The sequence below is a fragment of the Adiantum capillus-veneris genome, chromosome 24, assembly GCF_014529385.1.
Source record: "Adiantum capillus-veneris isolate H3 chromosome 24, ASM1452938v2, whole genome shotgun sequence".
Classification (NCBI taxonomy): domain Eukaryota; kingdom Viridiplantae; phylum Streptophyta; class Polypodiopsida; order Polypodiales; family Pteridaceae; genus Adiantum; species Adiantum capillus-veneris.
The window spans coordinates 33,190,583-33,195,900 of record NC_140954.1 but is presented as its reverse complement, the minus strand read 5'-3'; the positions used below and the strand labels follow the sequence as shown (position 1 = coordinate 33,195,900).

Sequence of the window (5,318 nt, the reverse complement as noted above, 5' to 3'; positions counted from 1 at the left end):
CAACTTGGTTGATGTACCAACACAAGACAACCTTGCAAATCTGTTCATAAAGGCAATACCTTGTGAGAAGTTCAAAGCTTTTTGCAAAGCTTTGGGCTTACTGCCCTTTGTGGATTGATCCTACACTCAAAGCAGGGCTCTTCCCTAGGGATACACTACGTGCTAGCTCTCATTCACCGCATCACTCCCAGGGTGCATTTGTTACCATATAATCTGAGATTGTGGAAAACGAGGAGGCTAGTAGATGTCATTGATGGCAAGTGCTGGAGAGAAATTAAATCTGTGTGTGTGTGTGTGTGTGTGTGTGTGTGTGTGTGTGTGAGAGAGAGAGAGAGAGAGAGAGAGAGAGTGTGTGTGTCGGGGCCGTGGATGGCTGAATGCCGATGTGTATGTGTATCTTCAGCACTACCTATGCTTGCAGCTTTTGGTCGATTTTTCAATGTTGCCAATTACGAGCTGCAAATCATGTTTGTTTTGTTTGCATGTGTGTGTGCACATGCTCTTGTTTTTTAGTGGAGTTTTCAGCCTCTGTGTGTGTGTGTGTGTGTGTGTGTGTGTGTGTGTGTGTGTGTGAGAGAGAGAGAGAGAGAGAGAGAGAGAGAGAGAGAGAGAGAGGCCCTGTGTGCTTCCTCTTTCTATTCTAGCTTTACCAATCAATTAGATGGTTGAAGTATTCTTGATCTACATTTACTGTGGCCTTTATAAGTACAAAGGGATCAATTCTTCTTATAGTCTCATGCCCTGAGTTGGATAGACTAATAGAAAGAGTTAGAATCAGGGAATTGGGGATCATCATAACATGTCTATAGGTACCTACATTTAGGTTGGATGTGAGAGGGTAGTCGAGTCTCAAGCACAAGCAAGGATTGATGGATCTACCAAGATATATATTGTCAATGATGAAATGGTTCTCCTCCTCACCGAAGGAGAAACCGAAAAGAAACACATGGCTGAGACATATGTAGTACCAAGCCGTCTATATAATTGTACCAGTTTTCAATTTAGGCCGTTTACACACTAATGGGCACCGCCTCACGTTCAATTTGGGGTGGGCGGGTGAGCTTTACACACATGCCTGCTCAGCCTCAAGTAACAATAAAATAAAAGCTGCACAATAGCACAGTTGGTGCGTAGGCTATTGGTTGCGTCAAAGTCTTCTAGATGTCGCGGCGCGAGCACCACCCCCTCCCGTCGATGGACAGGGGAGCTTGGCTGTCCCTTGTCTTGGGCACTCCACTTTTTGCGCATCGAATTCGACGTTGCCACCTGGAATCCACGCAAGCATGCCCAAACTTGGGCGTTCTGTGTGTAACCAGCCTTAAAAGTCCAGCAGTTTGAACTAGTACTAGATTTGTGAGTCAAGAAATGCCTTAATGTGTTGCATTGTTGGGCGCTTACTTGGTAGCTCCTCTGTACTGCATATTGTCAAAGCCATCTGCAATAAGACCTGGACTCGCGATTCAGCTATTGTCAGTCTCCAGGAAAGAGCTGTCTCGCAACAAATCCGCATGTGTAAACTTTGATTAGGCTGTGATAGCAACCGCTTTTGTTTGACCCATTATGATGAAGGCTCACTCCATGGAGGAGCTCATCAGTTCGTCCTCTCCCAGTCAACATTTCTAGGATAACCACTCCAAAGCTATAGATGTCCACCTTGGTCGTGATTTTTGCTGCGTATGCAAATTCTAAAACAAGGAATTGCAAACATTGTACAAGTGTTAATCGCCATAAATTATAAAGTTTTTTTATGTTCAAGAAAACAAACTTTGCATACTTGTAGAGTAGAATAGAGCATGTAAGCCCGTTTATCTATTAATATATATTTGTTGTAAAATACCCAAAAACTTGTTCTAGATACCGGGCATATAAAGCATTGAAACCAATCTGAAGCCTTTTGCCTTTTGACTACAATTTCAATAGAATTAGATAGAGGCGTGGTTAAAGTGCAAGAGCCAGTTAGTGTAGTGTGGCTTTCATGCATTGTGCTCAAATTTTATGTACTAGTTTTTTATGGACATTGTTAGGGTAGAATCAGCGGGCATTTCATTACCTGGTGCCATGTAGCTGATGGACCCTTTCAAGTTTGAAGATATGGAGGCCTCTTTTGTGTTCCTATTTGCAAGCTTAGCAAGCCCAAAGTCTGCAAGGTGTGCCTCAAGTTCACAGTCGAGAAGTATGTTGCCGGGTTTTACATCTCCATGGATGATGGGCATGACATCATACTCGTGGTGCAAGTACACCAAGGCATTGGCAATACCTAGAGCTACCTTGAGTACCATTGCCCAATTAAGCCTTTGTAGTGATGAATAGTGTTCCAAACTCCCACTTGGCATGTATTCCAACACCAATGCACGTACTTCAAGGTTTAGGACACATCCCAAAACTTTCACCAAGTTCTTATGCCTTAGTTTGTTGAGGATACGTACCTCATGCAGCAATGCTTCACGGGAGCATGTAATGTGATCCTTGAACTTTTTGATAGCAACCTCTTCACCATTGTAGAGTTTTCCCCTATACACCACACCAATTGCACCCTCCCCTAGCATGTTCTTCTCCGAGTAGCCTTGTGTTGATTCTGATAGCTCTTGGGCAGAAAAGTGCCTTACTTCTACCAAGTTCTTGGATGCTTGGTCTACCTGATCAGCCAATGATCGGCTTTTTGATCTCAAGTACCTATTATAACAAATTGCCGCTACTATGGCTGTTGCTACTACTGATATGGCCAAGGCAATAAGAATCCTCATCTTCGAACTTAAATTAGGACTTTGATGGTGTGGCATGCAAGGCTTGTGTATGATGTCACCACACAATCCAGGATTTCCTTGAAAGCAACTTGCATCCATTAAGTGTGACTCAAAGGTCGAGATAGAGGGAAGGGGACCCTTGAAATTGTTGAATGAGATGTTGAGGAATTGTAAGTGTTGCAAAGTTGAGGGCAAGGAACCAGTAAGGTCATTGCTTGAAAGATCTAGGCTTAGGTACATACTGTGGCTTAAATGTAGTGGAAACTCTCCGACAAGATTGTTGGCGGAAACATTGAGATATGCAAGTGCCATACAATCACCCAGAGTGTCTGGTATTGCGCCCACAAATTGGTTATGGGACAAATCAATCTGTTGCAGCAACAACAGTTGTCCCAACCAAAGCGGAAAATTTCCCGAGAGGTTGTTGTGAGAAAAGTCGAGAGCTCGTACAGTTTTCAACACAGGGGCAAGGCTGTCTGGGAGGCTGCCATGGAGCTTGTTGAAAGACAAATCTATCTCTGTACGCAAGATTAAGTCTCCCCAATCTGGGATTGTGCCTTGCAGCATATTGCTACGCAGATATAAGTTCCCTAAGCTAACAAGAGCTTCCATTTTGCTGGAAAGGCCGCCCGCCAGGTGATTGTGTGATAAGTCGAGATGACTACAATTTGGAGAGGGCGTCCCAGGGAATATTACCGGACAGCTGATTGTGAGCAAGGTCAAGAAACTGCAGTCCTTTCAATTGGGCAAGCTCTGGTGGAATTGCGCCACCAACCTGATTGCCTGCTATTCCTAATAGAATCAGACTGGACGCATTGCTGCAGCGGAGGGGTGCTTCGAAACCCAAAATATGATTTTGGTCCAGATTAAGTGCCTCTAGATACCTTATTTTCATGACCTGGGCTGGAATTAAGCCACTTATAAATTGCTTTTCGGAGAGTTCAAGGTAAACAAGCCGTGTGCAATTGCCAAGTGTTGCTGGGATACTTCCCTTGAGCTTGTTCTCCGAAAGCCCCAAATGCTGTAGATTACACAGATGGCCAAGTTCTGCAGGGATGAGGCTTGAGAGCTCATTTGTATCAAGTTCGAGGCGAATCAAGCTAGTGCAATTGCCCAAGCTCCGAGGAATGGGACCTATCAGATGATTTCCATAAAGATATAGCCGTTCAAGTTGGGCCAAATTGCCAAGCTCGCTTGGAATGGCTCCGGAGAGAAGGTTTGCAGAGAGATTGAGGGTGGACATGAAGGTAAGGTTGCCTAGCTGTGGTGGCAGAGAGCCTGTCAACCTAGACTCGGCCAGGTTTATGGTGGCAATGTGAGATTGGCCAGAGACATGATAAGTGCAAGTCACTCCAGCCCATGATTTGCAAACATTATGTGAGTTATTGACGTTCCAAGCTCGAAGAACTGCTTGCGAATTTGCAAGGCGAGCCTTCAATTCCAGAAGAGCATCCAATTCAGAAGGAGGCACCGATGCGGAGTATGTGCCAATGCCGATGCTGTTGAGGGAGATTACAAACTGCCAAAGATGAAAAGGCAGAATGAGTATGCATTACAGATAGTGTTGGGTAGATGCAAATATGCATGGTGGTCAATATACCTGGTTAAGCAGCAGTAAGCAAAAGAGTAGAAGGATGGCTTGGGGGAGCAGTGGAACTGTTGTCATGGCTTTCAACATTAATTGTGCAGAGGTCAATATATGGAGCTGCAATAGTTAAATCCTCTCTCTCTCTCTCTCTCTCTCTCTCTCTCTCTCAAGAAGATTTAGAAAATTTCTCATGTAGGAAAACGGAGTCTTTTCCAGTGTTTCCATACAATGAATAACATCCTGAGCTTCTGCTCGAGAGGCTCCGCATACCTAGCTAGGTACGATTGGGGGCAAGCCGGGACCGCCGGCCCGGTGGTCCCCTGCCCCCAATTGTACCTAGCTAGGTATGCGGTGCCTCTCTCACAGAAGCTCATGATGTTGAGGTAAGTCACAATGTGGGAATTATTGTGAGAATTTATCCATCTCTCTCTCTCTCTCTCTCTCTCTCTCTCTCTCTCTCTCTGGTTGTTTGCTAAGTGCTTTCCAGCAAGTAGGCTCGTGCACTTTATAAAGCTTCAGCTCAACAAAGCATTTTTTTAAAAGGAAGTACTTTTTCTATGTATTGGAATCCCATCCCTCTTGGAAAGAAGGATAGTAGTGGCTCCTGGAATAAGGATGTGGTCATGTGAAGCATAGTTATAAGTCATTAGGGCCAAAAACGTCTAAAAAAGGGTTGTTTGGTAATCCACGGATTAAGAAATAGGCCAATACTCACTTGACACGTATACAAAAGTATGGCATTCCTGTCTCCTCTAGCTTGAGCTTTTGTGCTTCCACTTTAGCGGAAAACGTCTAAATGTCACTTTCATTTGGCTAAATTGTCCATACTTGATGGCGTTCTTGTAATTTTTGATGTATAACATCATATTCTGGGCCTCATGTACAAGTGCTCTTTTCTATTTAATATTGTACAATACTAAGCTAGAAGATACGAAATCTTTCTTTTCAAATAGTGATGATGACGCCTATTAATAACATCATATTCT

At 44.0% G+C, this 5,318-nt stretch overlaps 1 pseudogene across 1 annotated transcript; it reads right to left on the bottom strand.

The window, feature by feature from the left end:
* Positions 1-638: 638 nt before the first annotated feature.
* Positions 639-4,640, bottom strand: LOC147426179 (uncharacterized; annotated as a pseudogene). The gene is made up of 3 exons (XR_015186137.1): positions 4,345-4,640; positions 2,051-4,263; positions 639-1,685 (listed from the first exon to the last, which is right to left on the bottom strand). The product of XR_015186137.1 is annotated as an uncharacterized LOC147426179 (transcript).
* Between the last annotated feature and the right edge of the window lie 678 nt (positions 4,641-5,318).